We start from the raw sequence: 18,791 nt of genomic DNA, 5'->3' as shown, positions 1-18,791 counted from the left end.
TTCTGACATCGATCGTGTCAGAATAAAGAAAAAAAAAAGACACATCAGTGTTTCTCTCCTTGGCGGCCGGGAGCGGGAGGCTCCCAGAGCGCCCGGGAGAGGTTTTTTTTTCGTGACAGCAGCAGAGCCGCCGGACAATAGGGCGGAGCTAGCTGTCACTTTTTAAACTTTTAAAAACTTTTTTCACTCTTTTTCTGTTGTGCTCGGTACCTCTGAGGGACCGAGCAGAACCCTCAGAGGCTCGGCGGCATTCGGCTATTCACTCACTGTTGTTCGGGATCTTTAAGAATAGCAGGAAAAGGAGTGAGTAGCCTGCAGGAGGTTCGGCTCAGCCGATCCAGATGTTGGATCGGCTGAGTCGAACTCCTCCTGCACTTTGGGTCGGCCGAACATGCTGAGCATGTTCGGCCGACCCGAAGCCACACGAAGCAAGCCGATGTACGGCTGATTTCAGCCGATGTACGGCTGAAATTAGCCGTACCAGCCTGAAGTGAATAGCCGAACAGTGTTTGGCTCACTTCACTTCAGATCGGTCATTCACTCGGCTGCCCTCGGCAGCTTCGTGAATAGACCCCTATGTCAAACGGCAGTGAGTAGCCTGCCGTAGGTTCGGCTCAGACCAAACCAGATGTTTGATCGGCTGAGTCGACCTCATTCTCTACTTCGGCTCAGCCGATCATGCACAGCATTTTCGGCTGAACCGGAGCCAGCCAAAGGCAGACAATGTACGGCTGATTTCAGCCAATGTAAAATCTGCTGTAAAAACCTGAGGAGAATAGCCGAACAGCGTTCGGCTCACTTCACTTTGGGTCGGTTATTTACTTGGCTAACTTCTGCAGCTTTGTGAATAACCCCCTTATTTGGACTTGACTAGCAAATTAAAGCAGAACTCCAGCTAACACGTTGTAACCAGTTACAGCAACAGTTTGTTTTTCCTTTTGGAATAAAGTTTTACATAAAATAATACATTCTGGCAATTTTAAGACCAGATGTCAGTAATAAATGATTTGTCTGAACCAGCCAACATCCACTTTTGCTGGACAGCTTGGTCTGTTAAAGGAAGTTGAAACATAACAGGATTACTGGTCAGATCACCAGGTGAAAATAAAAGGAAAACCCTTAAAATAAAAAAACTTCTGCTGCAATATATTAAAACAGTTTTATTTTGGGTGTACAATTTATTGACCGATTAAGTGATGACTAGGAAATTAGCTGTCCCATATTACACAACTATTTTATCAATCATCCCACAACTTATGCACTTCCGCACCTCTGAGATCAAACAGTGTGCAGGGTCTGGGCTTCTCATTCTTAACCTCTCCCCCTTCTCTGAAAGGAGGAGAGGGGGAAAGAGTGAGAAACACACACAGGCCGATGCTCAGAGGAGGAAGGGAAGCATGAGAGAGACCGACCGACCAATGCAGAGAAGCTCTCAGCGTCGGTCGGTCGATCTTTCTCCCTCACTTTCTCTCCCCCCCGCCCCCCAGTCTCTAGCACATCCCCGGGGACTCTGTCTGCAGGGAAACACTTACATTTCCTCCAGACAGCCGACCTGCAGCTCCTCTTCAGCCACATTCTCAGACGCTTCTGCCCGGGGAAAGCAAGCTCCGCCCCCTGCACGCACGTCTGAGGAAGATTCCAATAGCAGGCAGGCAGGGGGGGCCCGGGACATGCCAAATTGCATTAGTCTTATAATTTTATAATAAAAAGTTATAGCTTGGAGCCAGGCCGCCTTTCAACTTCAGTGGCTGTACCCCCCTGATGGCGGCCTTGCAGGATACGATCTCGGGGGCCCCCTTCTTCCTCGCTGGCCCCCTCCCCCAAGTGGCGGAATGCCAGGGCCCGGTCGCAATTGGGCCCGCTGCGACCCTGGTAGTTCCGCTAGTGGCTCTGGGCTACAAATCCCAGAGACGTAAAGATTATCCTAAGGATGAGCCCAGCTGTAAAGCTTGGCAAAACTTTAATTTCTATTTGTTGTCTGTTCTTGCAGTAAAAGCTTTACAGCTGGGCTCATCCTTGCGATAAGCTTTACGTCTCTCCCTGGTAGTTCCGCTAGTGGCTCTGGGCTACAAATCCCAGAGACGTAAAGATTATCCTAAGGATGAGCCCAGCTGTAAAGCTTGGCAAAACTTTAATTTCTATTTGTTGTCTGTTCTTGCAGTAAAAGCTTTACAGCTGGGCTCATCCTTGCGATAAGCTTTACGTCTCTGGGATTTGTAGTCCAGAGCATTACACAGGCCCAGCTGGTTGTGCCTCCAGAGAGGCAGTGCAAGCTGTCAATCATCCAGCGGAGTGGATCTCGACAGTATTGCCATCTCAGCTGTGGAGCGGCCCTGCGTTCTCAGCATAGCAGCTATATCCTGAGTTTTGGGTCACCGGAGGACACAGTATATATCCTCCTGTGACCCTGAGGAGCGCTATGGGCAAGAAAGGTTTCCCCATAGTTTCTTTTACCTACCAGCTGAAATAATAGGCATCCAATGCACTCTGACCCCACAAATGGCTTTATTAAACTCCAAATTAACAAATTACTAAGAGTTAGAAGCGTAATGGCACACATTCAATTCACAACTTGTTTAGTGAATAGTTACTGCAGACAATGAAACCTTCTTAATATATCTGAACTAATACATAGAGTAAAGAAGGCTTATACACATCACTATAATCTTTCTCCTTGGCTCCTCCTGAAGCAAGCAGTACATGCTCAGTTTTTTTTTTTTTAACAATACATTTTTATTAAGGAGCAGGTCATCCGTATATGGCATAATCAGTGCAAATGAGATCATATACTTTATTTTGCTTTTACATGACACTGAAAAAGTACAGTACAGGTAGAGGACTAGTTACTGTATACATATAGATTAAGCACTCTTCCAATAACATGCCAATAATGATACATCAAGTAACTACGGATCATACATGTAGACCTGTTAAATTAACTTTATAATCATAACCTAGAGAAATTGAAATAAAGGAGAAATAGTGTCGGCCGGCACGGTCCCGTGCGACCGGCAGCAGAGATCAGCAGAAGATCAGGATGAAACATACACAACACATACGTTGTGAATTGATCAGAACATCAAAACTACCAGCTTACGGTTTAGGCATATAATATTGTAACCAGGATTCCCAGAGGTGTTGGAATCTCCCATGGCTCTGGGTTCTATAAGAGATTGCCCTCTCATATTCACACTGGGAATGCACTTTCTATAAGGTTTCAGACAGAGCAGGTATCTCACTTGATTTCCAGTATTCTGCTATCAATGGCCTGGCCGCAAATAGAAAGTGCATCACCACCGTCCGAACTTCCAGAGGTTACCTCTCTATACCCACACTAAGGTGCGCCAGTTGGGGGTCAGGGTGACCACGGTCTTCCATAACACCTCAGCAGTGCCACAGGCTGATAGCTTCCATGCCACGCCGCATTGAGGCAGTAATTGCTGCAAAAGGGGCCCAAACCAAGTACTGAGTACATATGCATGCTTATACTTTTCAGAGGTCCGATATTGTTCTAGGTACAATCCTTTTTTATTGATTTGGTTTTATTGATTGCATGTAATATTCTATTTTTCTGAGATTGTGGATTTGGGGTTTTCATGAGCTGTAAGCCATAATCATCACAATTATGACAAATCACGGCTTGAATTATCTTGCTTTGCATGTAATGAGTCTATCTCATATATTAGTTTCACCTTTTAAGTTGAATTAGTGAAATAAATGAACTTTTTCACGATATTCTAATTATTCAAGTTTCACCTGTAGGTGGTCTTCATGCGTGACATATGGAACTCGTGATTAGCAATAAGAAGGAGCCTAAGGTCATGCCGGGCCTTAGTGAGGTCGTGGAGGGTGGCAGGGGAAGGAGTAGTTTTGTGGAGCCTTTCCAAATTTTTAATGGTTTGCAAGAGGGTCAGGTATCTCTGCAGTCTCTGCTTCCTAGCCCTAGAGGCAAGCTGTATCAGCAAACCTCGCACAAAGGCCTTATGGGCGCACCATAACGTAAACGGTTGCAAGTCAGGGGATGCGTTGCGTTCAAAATAATCCTTCAATTGAGAGGCCACTTGCTTCGAGTGAGCGGGATTGGAGATTAAGGATACGTTATTCCGCCACAGAGGTCTAGGCAGAAGGGCAGGGGCGGGGCCCACCGTCAGAGTAATCGGTGCGTGGTCCGACCACGTAATATTGTGGATAGTGACCTCTGTAGCTTGTTGTAAAAGCCACTGATCGGCAAGTAAGAAGTCAATTCTCGAATATGATTTGTAAGGGGGAGAGAAAAAAGTATAATGCCGGTCTGTCGGGTGAAGGCAGCGCCAAACATCGTACAGCTTTTCTTTCAGAAGTAGCTTCTTGATAGATGGCCTGCGCGGGTGGGTCCTTCTGGATACATCTAAAGCTGGGTCTGAAATCAAATTGAAATCCCCACACAAAAGCAAGCAACCTCTTTGCACAGAGCGGATTTTATTCAATAGCGCTTTAAGGAAGGAATGTTGGTTAACATTGGGTGCATACAAGTTCACAAGAGTATAGCATATCGAATTCAGTTCACAGACTAAGACAATAAATCTACCATTAGGGTCGATAATTGATTCATGAAGCAGAAAAGAGACAGACCGTCCTATTGCTATCAGTACCCCCCATTTTTTAGAGATAGCGTTAGAGAAAAAAACATTGGGGAACTTCTGATGTTGAAACTTAGGCGCTCCTTCCTTGCAGAAGTGAGTTTCCTGTGCGCATAAGATATCGCATGAGTGAAATTCAGACTCCTGCCATAGTTGGGTTCTTTTAGGGGTTGTTGAGCCCCTTAACATGTAAAGAGAGAATTTTAATACTCATCCCAGATATGCCAGCGTTCAGATGGGTCCCAGGCTGGTCCGTTTATATTGAGGTCATACCCCCAAAAAAAGGGAGAGGTCCATCGCAGGAGCAAGGAGGGTCCCCCACATCTCAGATTCCTATTGAAATGGTCAGTCTCTGTGTTGTCCATCCTGAAGGCAAGAGAGGAAAGGAAAACGAGAAAAGAAAAAGAAAAAACAGGAACTGGGAGCAAGCATCCAAAGAAAAAAACAAGTCAACATTACCCAATCCGGTAAAAAAAATAAAAAACAGTGAGCAGCGACAAGCGGTGCTCAAAGTAGTAGAACTCAGCTGCATTTTCCAACCGGGGGTTAGAGAGGCAGAAACCGACGCCGCGGTCCAGCCAAGGCATCAAGGTGGCGAGCTTAAGCTTAGGCAAGCGCTTGCATCCGACCGCCAGGCAGAAGAAGAAGCATAGAGACGGGGCATGTAGCATCATCAGCCAACATCGGTTATGTCACAGGCATGCTCGTCAATAGGGATCCCCCATTTCTTCAGTAGAAGCAACCCGGAGGCCACATCAGAGATAGTATATGATTTTCCACTTCTGATGAGGAGCAATTTGGTGGGGTATCCCCACCTGTAAGGTACTTTGCGGTCCTGAAGAGCTTTCGTGATGGGTAACAACCTTTTTCTGGCAGCGATGGTAGCTTGTGACAAGTCTCTATAGAAGGAGATTGAGCCATAGGGGTCAGGCAGAGGGGTAGCGGAGCGAGAAAGGGACATCAGCTGGTCCTTTACACGATAACAGTGAATGTGGGCTATCACGTCCCTAGGCACTGAGTCTGGTAGATGGGCTGGTTTCGGCAGCCAGTGGGCCCGGTCAACAATGGTCTCATAGGCTGACAGAGAGGGCATTAGATCTTTGATCAGGTTTTGCACAAAGTCCCGCAGCTGTACCGGAGGTACATTTTTAGGGACACCTTTGAACTTTATATTGTTCCGTCGGGCTCTATCTTCCAGGTCTGCCAATTTCAGGGCCAAGGTACGGAGCTCAGCAGATGTGCCAGCACAGGCATCCACCAGTTCGTTATGGGCTTCAGCATATTCTCCCATCTTATGCTCAACATGGTCCACTCTGTCCCCCAGCTCATGAATCTCTCGCCTCATCTGCTGCATGATGGACAACATATCACTGTGTATGGAGCTGCGTAATGACACCGACATCCTTCAGGACATGTGTCCACTACAGGGGAATCAGTGGTAGGGAAGTTGTCAATGAGATCATGGAGTTCCCTAGTGTCATCTAGAGGAAGAAGTACCTGGGGTGTAGAGGATTCCTGAGTCTATCTCCTCTGATGAGAATCCTGCGGGCTGTCGACGAGGAGCTGCTGGGCGGTGTAGTGCCCCGGGTACCACCATCCCGTAGTGCAGAAATCTACGGCGTGTCCCTTATGCTGCGGGGCAGGGCCACGCATGGGGCCTCATGTAGCTCCGGCGCCATCTTGCCTAGCCGGAGATTCGGCTACAGTGAAGAAGTCGGTCAGCTTGCGGGGACCGCGCTTCTTCGTTTTTCTCCCCATATAGGCGGGTGTCAATTGCGGGTCCTCTGCTGGGGGGTCGGATGGGATAGTCTAGTTGATGGGGATGTCGCTGGCTAGCTCTAAGGGCTGCAGAGCCTCTCTACAGTGCGACCATCTTCTCCGGCGTCAGACAAAGTGCTTAATATATTCCTTGTCTGAAACTCAAATATTGTCTTCATATTATTACTAACATACACTATCAACTAACTCAGTTTACTATGCTTATATGTATTATTATTGGCAAGACCGAGATACATGACCCTACTCTCAGATATACCATATCATGCTTCCCATTCTATAGCAAGTAGCTTCAAGTGTTGAGACCTACCGCCCTAAGTTACTTGTTCTTCTTTACCTTGTCTCCTCTCCCTTCCCTGTCTTCTCCTTCCCCTCCATTCATTCTTAAGGTTCCACAACTTACTTATTCCTATTTTGCATCAACTTTAGTTTTCACTATTGGACATTATTTTCACCACAATGGAAAATATTCACAACATTTCTTTATGTCATGATTATATGTTATGCATGGGCCATACCCCATTATTGTGGTGATATTATATGTATCCCTTGCTGATATCTGAGTGATTGGGCATATCTAATATTAGTTACAAACATTAAAAAATATTTTTTTTTCTGTTTTGAAGATCAGTTATGGAGCTACAGACTATTCTCTAACCGATAGGTTTCTCTATCCTCATGTATTCCGGATGGTTCAGAATGATCATGTTCATTTTATGGCTGTAATTAGGTTGTTGAAATATTTTGGCTGGACTTGGATTGGAATAATTGCATCAGAAGATGATGCCGGAGACAAAGATAAAGAGATATTAATGAAGTACATGAAAAATAATGGTATTTGTGTTGAATTTACATTATTATTTGGACCTTATATGTATAATGGGCCCATTTATGCAAAGCACACTGTACAAAATGCCATTTCTGTTATTGAAGCCTCCAATGCTAAAGTAATTGTATTATGTGGATCTTATATCAGTCACGATGCATTTAGTATATATTTATATCATACGAATGCTCTCTTTAATAAAACATTTATTGTCGCTCCTCTGAGGCATCTTATCTTTTCTATGTATAGTCCAGTAGCTGAATTTAATGGTAGCTTATCTATAGAATTATACCCTTTATCGTTTCCAAATAAAGAAAATTTTTTTGATGGAATTGACAAGACGTATATCGTAAATAATTCAACAAATTCCTTCTACATTTTATCAATTGCAAAGTGTATGTCTGCCAACAAAAGAAACAGAAATAGCACCATATTATGTCCATTTAGCTATAATGGTTCTGTGGATGAAGAAATGTATCCAAATTTATTTAATTTGGTGCATCAAGGAACCTCTCCACGAATTTATTATGCGGTAGAAGCTATGGCCAAATCATTTCATGATATGAATCTGTTCTATGAAGGAAAATTGTCTGATAAGGAACCTCATTATTACAGACATAAGGTAGAGTAAAAATTGTCTGATAAGGAACCTCATTATTACAGACATAAGGTAGAGTACACAATCTTCTGAAGGGATTTTAGGAAATGTATAAAGTAATATGTTACTGGAGTTGATGATCATTTGAAAGGTAAAAGTGATACAGTGATATTTCAATTATGAGCTAAAAGAATTGTAGCAATGTTTGGCTTGTGCTGTAACAGTTTGTGGGGGATGCTGACGTTATCAAAGGATTAGGATCTGGTATGGACATCTAGGAGAAACCCCCTTTTTAGTTTTTTAAATGGGATTCCCCTTTTTTATCCATATCAGTCCCTAATCAAGAATATGGGTTTGTTACTGACTTGGGGTGGGGCACAATATTTTTATTTCTGGTTTTGTCTCTGAAATTTTGAGAAATAAAAAATGACATGGCATGTACATTTTGCTGCACTACATCCTACACATCCTACAGGTGCACCACTTCACAAGCAGGTGATGTTTGAAGTAAAAATAATTTGTAATGTTTCACTTTATTATTAAAAGAGCTGCTCAACGCTTTTGATTTTTTAAAACTCCAATGGCATTTGGAATTACATAGTTACATAGTATTTGAGGTTGAATAAAGACATTAGTCCATCAAGTCCAACCTATTAGGATCTCATTCTAGGAGTACCTGTACCCCTGAATTATCATTCAAACTTACAACAGGTTCAGCATGCCTCCCATGAACCCTACCCAAGTATGTCTAACTGATTACTACTAGCAATGAGTTGAACATATCTCAGCCACTTCTTTTTGTTTATAAATAAATCAGCTGGCTATTCCCTTCCTCTATAACAAACCCTTTTAATCAATTAAGTTCTGCTATAGATGTTAAGGGGGACCCCCACTCCCACAAACAAACAACATAGGGTCCCTTCCAAATTCCATACTAGGCCCTTAGGGGTTGTGTGGATTGTAAAGGGGATTAGTAAGTATAGGAGCATCACCTGCACACCAGCACGATAAAGACTTAATTGTCAGTGAAAATCCATTTATTGATACCAGTCAATAGTCAAAGTATCATCAAGCGCTTTTTCGGGGCCGCTGCGGGTCCCCTTCATCAGGATCAGAGTAAACATACTTGTGATCAAGAAACACCACCTATATATAAACACAGAATATAATCATAAACCCCACCCCTCGGCGTCCTAATGACGTCATGTTCCCGCCAAGTACATTCAAAAAGTAAATACTGGAGATACAGCAACTACAGCAAAAACAGTGCAGGGATCTCAATGCAAAATAGTGATCAGAATATGTATTTCAATTTGGGAACATAAGAGTAAACATATCATCCATGGGCTGCTTAAATATTTACTGCTGATATTGTTAAAATGTTTATATGCAGAACGGCAAAAGCCGTGGTTGTCATGGGGACCGGGACGCTCGACAATAGGGGAGATTTTAAAGGGGAGCCCCATGCAAAAAAGAGAAAATAAACTTTAGGTTAAATCCCACACAAATAACATGGGTACCCCATGAAATCCATTACCAGGCCCTTTTATTCTGAGCATACATCCTGGCAGGCAGAAAAGTGGAGGTATGAGCATGCACCCTCCGGACCATAACAAGCCTCGTTAGCCTCAACACATAGGGGTGCCCACCTCTGGAAATTGATACTGTGCTAAATCTTACATTTCCTCCACACAAAAGATTATGATCCACACTAAATAGGAAAAAACTGTACTTACAAGATGATGGGCAGAGAAGAGGGATCTCAGTGTTGTATGTCACTAGAACTCCTTTACTGACAAACCTACTTAAATGACTGCCTAGAAAGAAGGTCTGGAGGGTGCTATTGGCTGTGAACTTTGGCCCCTGCAATTTTCTTATATATTTAAAGACGTTATAAATGCTTCTTTAATGGAAGCAAACATCAAGGTTTTACCCAGGTGGCAGTTGGTTCACTCATGTTTTTCTGCCATTTCTCAGAGCATGTCACCCTTATGTTCATAGTGTGGTAATCCATTATTAACTGAGTTTTTTACTACGGCCGGCCCGGAGCTCTCTAGATCTGAGCGGGCGTGTTTAGACGTCCGCTCAGACACGGGAAACGGCCGAAATGTAAAACCAGGCAGCGATGCCTGTTACCATACAAGCGATCCGCCGGCTGTAGAGCCGGCGGATCGCGTGCATGGGGTGCCGATCGGTGCCCCCCTCTGGGGTTCCCCCCCGTCCTCTTTATGTCTCCATAAAGAGGACCTGTCACATATTTTGCTATCACATAAGGGGGTTTTATTAGCCCCTGTATGTGATAGCAATAAAGTTTAGTGGGGGGAAAAAAAAGGAAAAAAAAATGTAAGTCCCCCCCAAAAATGTAAAGTTACACATAAAAAAGAATAAAAAAAACAAAAAAATACATACATACACGCATGCAAACATGCGTCGTGGGCGCATACGTGCAAAAAAGACGATTGCGCCCATTACGCCGCACGTGTTACATATCGCCGCGAACGTCCGAGTGAGAGCAATAAGTCTAGGGCCATCAATCACTGATAACACTAAACTGATGAGCGGTAAAAGCTTTTAAAGTGTCGCCTATGGGAAATTTTGGGTATGGTAGTTTTCTGCGATGTCGCGGGTGCGCGCAATTTTAAAGCATGACATGTTTGGTGTCTATTTACCCGACGTGACCCGATCTTTTATATTTTACCAAAAAACTGGGTAATAATAAATGTTTCCTAACATAATGTAAAAAATACTTATTTTTTTCAAAATTTTCTGTAGTTTTTCCTAATTATAGTAAAAAATACCCTCCCCAGTGGCTTAAATACCACCAAAATAAAGCTCTATGTGTCCCAAAAAATGGTACAAAATTCATTTCAGTAAAGCGTTGCATGACGGAATAAACGTCAGTCAAAGTATCGCAGCGCTGAATACTGAAAAATGGCCTGGCTAGGAAGGGGGTCTAAACACCTGGTCTTGAAGTGGTTAATAAAGTAGAAAGGATCATATTGGCCAACAGATGCTTTTTTTAAATTGCACTGGGGTTCTAAGACCTACTCAGTTTGACTTTATAGCTTTTCTTTGTAAGGCGGAACCATCATTTTATTTTGATCTATGAAAGAAGTTTTATAGTAATCCTGAATTTCTTGATGGCCCATCCCTCCTATGTGTTTAGGTTTCTTTAGCTCATCTTACCTTGGAATTAATACAGAAGTATTTATAAAGCTGAAATGTTGAAAGTTTAAAAAGTTTGTCAAGGTCAGGGGTAAGCTACAAAATAAGTCTAACATTTTTGGCAGGATCACCATTTTTTAGGCTGCTAATCCCCTGTACCAAGACAGTTGTTAGGTGTGTCAGCTCTTCTTTTATTATAAATTATGAAATCAGGGGTTTGTAACTTAATGAAAAAAGCAAGGTAGAATGGCCTGTGAGTTCTATACCTAGATGTCTGATACTAGGGGAATACCAAAGTAAGGGGTAGAATGCCTGTAAAAATGTATTCCCTGAATAATCCCAATATTCAAAATCTAGCATAATATTTACAAAAGGGTGAAGAGTTTGGAGAAGGCAGGAGAAGGGAACAATCTAGGACAACAAAGCTGAACTGGAAAGTGAGCTGAATGGGAAATTATTTCCAAATCAGCCATTTTAACCTGGATTGCTCACTTCTCCTGCTTTCTCCAAACTCTTCCCCTTTTGTAGATAACCCTGTAGAATTTTGTTTAATACACGTTGTAATGAGCTAGACAAAGTGAGTTTTGATTTCCTAAAAGGGAAAGAGCTGGCTCTGTTAAACTTGAAATAATATGGTCACCAAATAGACTGATTTTATGAGTATAATCTCTGAGGGAGACACTGCTAATCTGGCTCTTAGATTGTACACTTTCTGTTAAGGGCTCCATTATAAGGGCAGATATTCATTGAGATCGAGGGCAGCCCCGAATCCTGCCATTTGTAATCAAAAATATGTGAAATAAAATTCCTGAGGCATATACTTGAGCTGAATGCTTGGATTTCAAAGCTAAAATAGTTAAACGAGGGATCCTATAACACCACATTTTTGGAGAACATGTTTCATATAGTCCTAATGGATCTTGTCAAACGATACTAAAAATCTATTGTCAATAACAGGGGTGGGTACATTTTAAAATGTCTATTCAAATTTAACAACCTGCATGTTACATCGGGTGCTTGTCTGTCTTTGACAAATCAAATGTGATCAGCTTAATAATTTTTGGGAATTTAACTAGTAAACAAGTATTGACCAAGGCTTTAGAAGAAATCTTAAGGTCAGTATTTAGAAATGATTTCCTTGTGACAGATTGCTATTCCTTATTTAACACAAGTTTGTTTTTCTTTCAATATTCATGTTGAAGTTGCATCAATATTTAAGAAAAGTTAAATATGCATTTGGTTTAGATGAGCCGGCACCATTATTTAATGAATACGGAGAATTTTCTAGGACAACAAAGCTGAACTGGAAAGTGAGCTGAATGGGAAATTATTTCCAAATCAGCCATTTTAACCTGGATTGCTCACTTCTCCTGCTTTCTCCAAACTCTTCCCCTTTTGTAGATAACCCTGTAGAATTTTGTTTAATACACGTTGTAATGAGCTAGACAAAGTGAGTTTTGATTTCCTAAAAGGGAAAGAGCTGGCTCTGTTAAACTTGAAATAATATGGTCACCAAATAGACTGATTTTATGAGTATAATCTCTGAGGGAGACACTGCTAATCTGGCTCTTAGATTGTACACTTTCTGTTAAGGGCTCCATTATAAGGGCAGATATTCATTGAGATCGAGGGCAGCCCCGAATCCTGCCATTTGTAATCAAAAATATGTGAAATAAAATTCCTGAGGCATATACTTGAGCTGAATGCTTGGATTTCAAAGCTAAAATAGTTAAACGAGGGATCCTATAACACCACATTTTTGGAGAACATGTTTCATATAGTCCTAATGGATCTTGTCAAACGATACTAAAAATCTATTGTCAATAACAGGGGTGGGTACATTTTAAAATGTCTATTCAAATTTAACAACCTGCATGTTACATCGGGTGCTTGTCTGTCTTTGACAAATCAAATGTGATCAGCTTAATAATTTTTGGGAATTTAACTAGTAAACAAGTATTGACCAAGGCTTTAGAAGAAATCTTAAGGTCAGTATTTAGAAATGATTTCCTTGTGACAGATTGCTATTCCTTATTTAACACAAGTTTGTTTTTCTTTCAATATTCATGTTGAAGTTGCATCAATATTTAAGAAAAGTTAAATATGCATTTGGTTTAGATGAGCCGGCACCATTATTTAATGAATACGGAGAATTTGTTTATCACTACAAAATAACAAATTGGATACATACGGATGAATACAATGCGATTTATAAGGATGTGGGAAATTTTACATCCTGGGCACCAGAAGATCAGCAACTTCAAATGAATACTAATGCCATAACATGGAAGTTTGGTAATGAGGTAGGTCCATAATGTAAGCATGAATCAATAATAAGGATTAAGCCATTGAGCCTAAAACTGTTAATAGAAAACAAGAACTGAGTAGAGATAAATCATTGTTTGCATATTTTGCTCACAGAATTATATGTGTGATTGTACATATTCCTATTGTATGGGTTCCATAAGCATAGCTAGCAAATTCTACACTAATGTCTCACACCAATATACTTCCTATGAACCCGAGCGATTTTTAAATTTCTGCATTTTTTACCTGAGAAGTTGCTTTGACTGATATCATGTGGAGATCAAAGGTCAATCAACAATGTAATAAAGTTACATTGTTTTTCTGAATTATACTTCTGAAAAGTTCTAACCAACACTGTTTAGAGGATCAATATTTGACAGCAGCTACTGGTGTATTACTCAGTTAGTCTGGGCCATCATTTTAATTGCTGGCAGGAGAAGTGAAAGAAAGGAGAAAGGGGCAGGACATGCTACATATGCCCTGTGTACTTCAGTAAAAAAATTTTGGTGCATGCCTAAGGTCCCCAGCTGGCAATGTACATTATCTCTCTGGACAATTCTACTTTTATGTTTCTTGTTTGAACATGGTTCACTTACAGTAAGTGTACAGTGTGGCATTGCGTGGCAATACCACTGTGTTATGTGGCCTCAAAGTGACCCAGGATTCTCAGCCAGAGGGGCTGAGTGGTTCCAGGAAGAAAGTACTTGTACCAGGAAAGAACTGCCATTTCAGTTCTTTCCTTGTTTTCTGGATCCTGGTTGGGATCCTGGAGCCAGGAGATTTCTTGGAGCTCTGGGTGGGACAGAATCTCCAGTCCTGGGTCCATGGGTTAGTAGTGACCAGCACCTAATTGTGCACCTGTGTACATCCCTCATGAAGAGAGTGCTGGGACGTATTGAGGGCCCCACCTGTGAGTCAGGAGAGCTCCACCCCAGAGTCAGTATGTATTGGCCAGTGCAGCAGGGTGCTGCAGGTTTGTGAAGCCTATGGTGAGGATTGGCACGTTATTGAGATTGTCTGGTGGAACCACCCAGTGGCTCTGAAGATTGAGGCCGGAGCATCAGTGCTGCAAGAGATAACTATTAAACAACTGGGACACCGTGAGTGTATGGAACAACTCAGTGATTGGTGAGCAAATATATATATATTCTGCTGAAGACAAGCTATTGTATGTTGAGCTTCCTTGAGTATCTGCTGTTGAAAGACCAATACAGACGATGTGAGCTCCCCAACATCACAACAGATATTAACATTTCACCTAAAAATGAATAACTAATGAAAAAAATGCAATTATTGCTTTCTATAGAATAAGCTCAAACTCAATGGAGTGTTTGCTCTCCCAAATTTTTATAGTTACTGCCAGGCTGCTGTTCTCACTGGAGTCCTTAGAGATTGGTAAACATAGAAATCCAGCTAAGCACTACTGATCCTGACACAATGCTCTGGGTTCTTTCTCCTCCTTTACCTTATACTTCCACACTAATGATTTTGTCTTTCACAATGTTCAAGGGCAACAACATTGGATGTGTAACTCACCATTACTCCTATTGCTCCCATTGATACTTTTTACATTGACTCATGGTTCCCTACTTTCATAATAGTCCACCTGAGAAGTTTCTTCTTCTACAGTATGTAGTACAAGGACCCATCTTAAAACCTCTCTCAGCTATGATAGACACCAACAAATAACAGCAGCTCGACCAATGGAAACACACTTACTCTTCCATTTTATATAGTCCCTTCCAAAGCTGCTTTGTTCCTTTGCTGAACTAAACCCTCTTGAAATTGTGTTATCATCACCTGCTCCTCCCACCAAATGTGTCTCTCAGCTATCTAATTTTCTTTTGAAAATTAACTCTTCTCCATATCCACAATTTCTGTCAAAGTGGGAAGCAGACATTGGCTGTCTGAGAATCCTAAAAAAATATTTCCCATCTCTGTCATGGAATTTCTATATTTTGTAACACTGAGGAAATGTCTGTCTGACTTGCACAAGACTTCTATGATATTACATTCAATTTTTCCAGAGATGTCTCCTCAATGTTGGAGAGGCTGTGTGAATGTAGGTACTTACATTCATACAGTATATGGTGGATTTGGCCAGTGAATCAGACTCTTTGGACCACTGGATTTTACTTCCAGTGACTTTTGATCCATGGGTCATTCTGTATAATTGTACAACAAAACCAGCAGGCCGATGTCATGTAACCCACTGAACCTCATTTAGTCTAGGCAGTAAATCTTTTATTATTCTGGAAACAATTGAAAGTTCCTTTTATCGAATTATAGTTTTAGAAAATAGATCAGGTCCATTTAATGGAAGAATTGACTCATGAATCTAGAGATATTTGAAATCTTTTCTGCACACAAGAATAGTACGGACAGCGCTCTCGAATTGGGCCTGGGGAAATGGATTATGTAACTTTGCCTCGCCTGCAGCCCTGGGAGACAGGAGGAGTACCTGCACTTGTAGAACAAAAGAACAAATGTGAGGGCGCAAGACTAAAGGGGCGCTAAGGCGCTAAGAAAAAGGATAGGGGACCACAGATGCTTTATTGCCGAAGGCAACTGTGACCATAGCGTATACAGGATTTACGTGTTTTTGCCATAGAACACATTCCTGACCATTTTTCCCCAGCCGTGCGTTTCCAAAAGTTATGTAGACAAGAAAATTTTTGGATCTACAAACTCAATACGCTTGCCCAAAAAAGGATTAAACGAGGAATTGGAAATTTTAACCATTTTGTAACACATTGAGGCCCACTTAGGGCTCTGGACACACGGTTTAATTGGCTCTTCTCTTATATATCCCGTGTCCATTACCACGAGCACAGGTCTCATATAGGCACTTAATATCAGCCCTAGCCGCATGCTTATACAGAAACCAGACCACTTGCGTGCTCTTGTTCCATCTTCCCATTTCTTTTTTTAATTTCCCCATACATTTTAATTCTTACTATTTTCATAATTGACATACATTTTCAAATCTTGCAATGTTTTAAATTATATTATTTTATATATTTTGTATTAATTTTATACTTTTTATCATCTAGGCTCCAATTTACCCCCAAATTCTTCACCTTTATATTATGAATAATAAATAAACCATTCCTTATACAGACTACCCTCAATATAGGCTCTAAGTTATTAATATATAATAGCCCCTCCTTTTGTACATATTTATGCATGTATCCACATGCATACTCGGAGTCACAGTTTTAGCACATTACCACGGAACCTTTTAACCCTTTTATCGAATGCCCTGTTCATCCCCTCTTGACTCAAAAGATCGTTTTCCATACTAAAAATTATCATGTCTTTTATAACGAACCACTCAGGGTTTCGATGGCCATACTCTGGTTTTTACAATAAACTATTGATTTTCGTTTCCCTAAAATGCCTTATTCACAGTCTTCTAATTCTCTCCATCCCCACATTCAACGCACACACGGAACCCGCAAACATCCGCTGAGGCTCCAAACTCCGCCCAGCTGTCACATTTAAATCGGCGGTTTCCCGCCGCCGTCATACCATTCCTATTGAGCTTGTTAAAGAGGTAACATCCTCGAAACGCGTTGCTCCCGAGCATCCACCCACGACCTTACTGACCTGACCACTCTTCACCCTATCACTATCCCGGCCGACTTTCCATCCTACATCATCACCACGGTACGGGCACAGGTCTAGTCACGGTTCATACACAGTTCGAGTCCTTCCACTCGCAGCTGCAGCCACAGCAGCCCAGCCAGACGTCATTCCACACATCGCCGGCACTTTGCATCACAGTAGCGGGGACACGGACACATTTCGTGTGCCACTACCCGCACCCCCGTCCACCCCTCTCCTCTTTCTTCCCTGAGATGAGCAGCCCCAGGCAACATACCAGCCTTCATTGATTATACACGTTGGACATCACGATCTTCTCCACAGTCCTGTACTCATTTGGTCCGAGACCCACTCAAAGTAAGTGTTCCATCTCCTTTCGCTTCTCTCACTATGTTTAACTTAGTTATATAGCCCCTTTAGCCTTGCGCCCTCACATTTGTTCTTTTGAAATCTTTTCTGTAAAACATGGGCCTGCTGGGTCAGTTGTAAGACCTTAGGTTCATACTTGTATCTTATGTCATCTGCATCTTGATTTGCACTATGGCAATAGGTTAGATATATAACTGTATTAGGATATTGTCTTATTTCTATCTCCTGTATGTCTTTCCTCCTTCTTCTTATCCCTTTCTTACCTTAGTTTGTGCATTGTATACATCATAGTGTGACTGATAACATGCTGTGATTTTAACACCTGAAAATACATGTTCTACCTATTTTGAAAACTGAATAAATAATATATAAATAACACATAATTAACAGACCATAAATGATGATAGAGTGTAAAACTGGCCATCAACAGAAGATTTATACTGATGGAGAATAGATCAAAATATAACAGAGAAAAAGAGTACAGGGAGGAGTATTACTACAAGGATGAAGAGACCACAGCAATGTGAAATTGGCCAGCAGGCAATTTTAAATCATAGGACTAAGCCAAAATGCACTAGGGAAAAAATACAGGATAGTGCTTCGGAATATACTGTAATTCAGAGGATACAGTAGAGTTAAATTGATCAATGGCAGGGCAGTTTTAATCAGGGATAATAGGCCTAACTGGTTACATAGTATTTGGGTTTGAATACAGACATACGTCCATTAAGTCCAACCCATATAGGTCCACGCATCATCTCATTCTTAGGGATAGTGGTATCCCTGGATATTACGGTCCCTCAAGAAATTGATCAAACGTTTCTTGAACAAATCTACACTCTTTGGCTGAAATCACTGCCGATGGTAGTGATTTTTTTTAGCCATATCGGTTTAGTCTTTGATCTTTTGTTTTTGTTACCCAATGGTATACACTTTGAAATGGCAATATGTAATGTGTTCCTGAAGCCGTCCCACATTTGGTCTGAGTTCAGGTTTTGAAATGAGTTATCCCATTTTATTTCCCCCACTAGTTTGCACAACTTATCAAAGTTTGCCCTTCTGAAATGTAGGGTTCTTGTCCGCCCCGCCCTCTTTCCTTTCCTGTATTTAATATTGAAAGTAATCACATTGTGATCACTACTACCCAGTGTCTCCCCAATTACAATATCCTCGATTAATTCCCCATTATTAGTAATTATTAAATCTAGGATGGCATTTTTCCTAGTTGGAACCTCCACCATCTGTTCCAAGAAATTGTCTCGCAACAAGTTCAGAAATCGGCCCGCCTTTGTCGATCCTGAGGTACCATTAGACCAATTGATGTCCGGGTAATTGAAGTCGCCCATCACGACTACATTGCCCTCCCTCCCAGCTATTTCTATTTGGGAGTGTAGATTTGCTTCCCCCTCCTCTCCTATATTCGGAGGCTTATAGCAAATACCCACAATAAGTTTACGGCTAGGGTCCGCCATATCGAGCTCTAGCCATAAGGTCTCCACATCTTCTCCACTGTTTGACGTGATAT

General features: G+C 41.6%; 1 pseudogene; it reads left to right on the top strand.

Annotated features, from left to right (window-relative positions):
* The first annotated feature begins 6,152 nt into the window (after nucleotides 1-6,152).
* Nucleotides 6,153-18,791, top strand: part of LOC108801522 — a 39,282-nt pseudogene continuing 26,643 nt past the window's right edge.

The sequence above is a fragment of the Nanorana parkeri genome, unplaced genomic scaffold, assembly GCF_000935625.1.
Source record: "Nanorana parkeri isolate BGI_ZX_2015 unplaced genomic scaffold, ASM93562v1 scaffold2370, whole genome shotgun sequence".
Lineage (NCBI taxonomy): Eukaryota > Metazoa > Chordata > Amphibia > Anura > Dicroglossidae > Nanorana > Nanorana parkeri.
The sequence above is the reverse complement of the archived record's forward strand: the minus strand, read 5'-3'. Positions and strand labels throughout refer to the sequence as shown.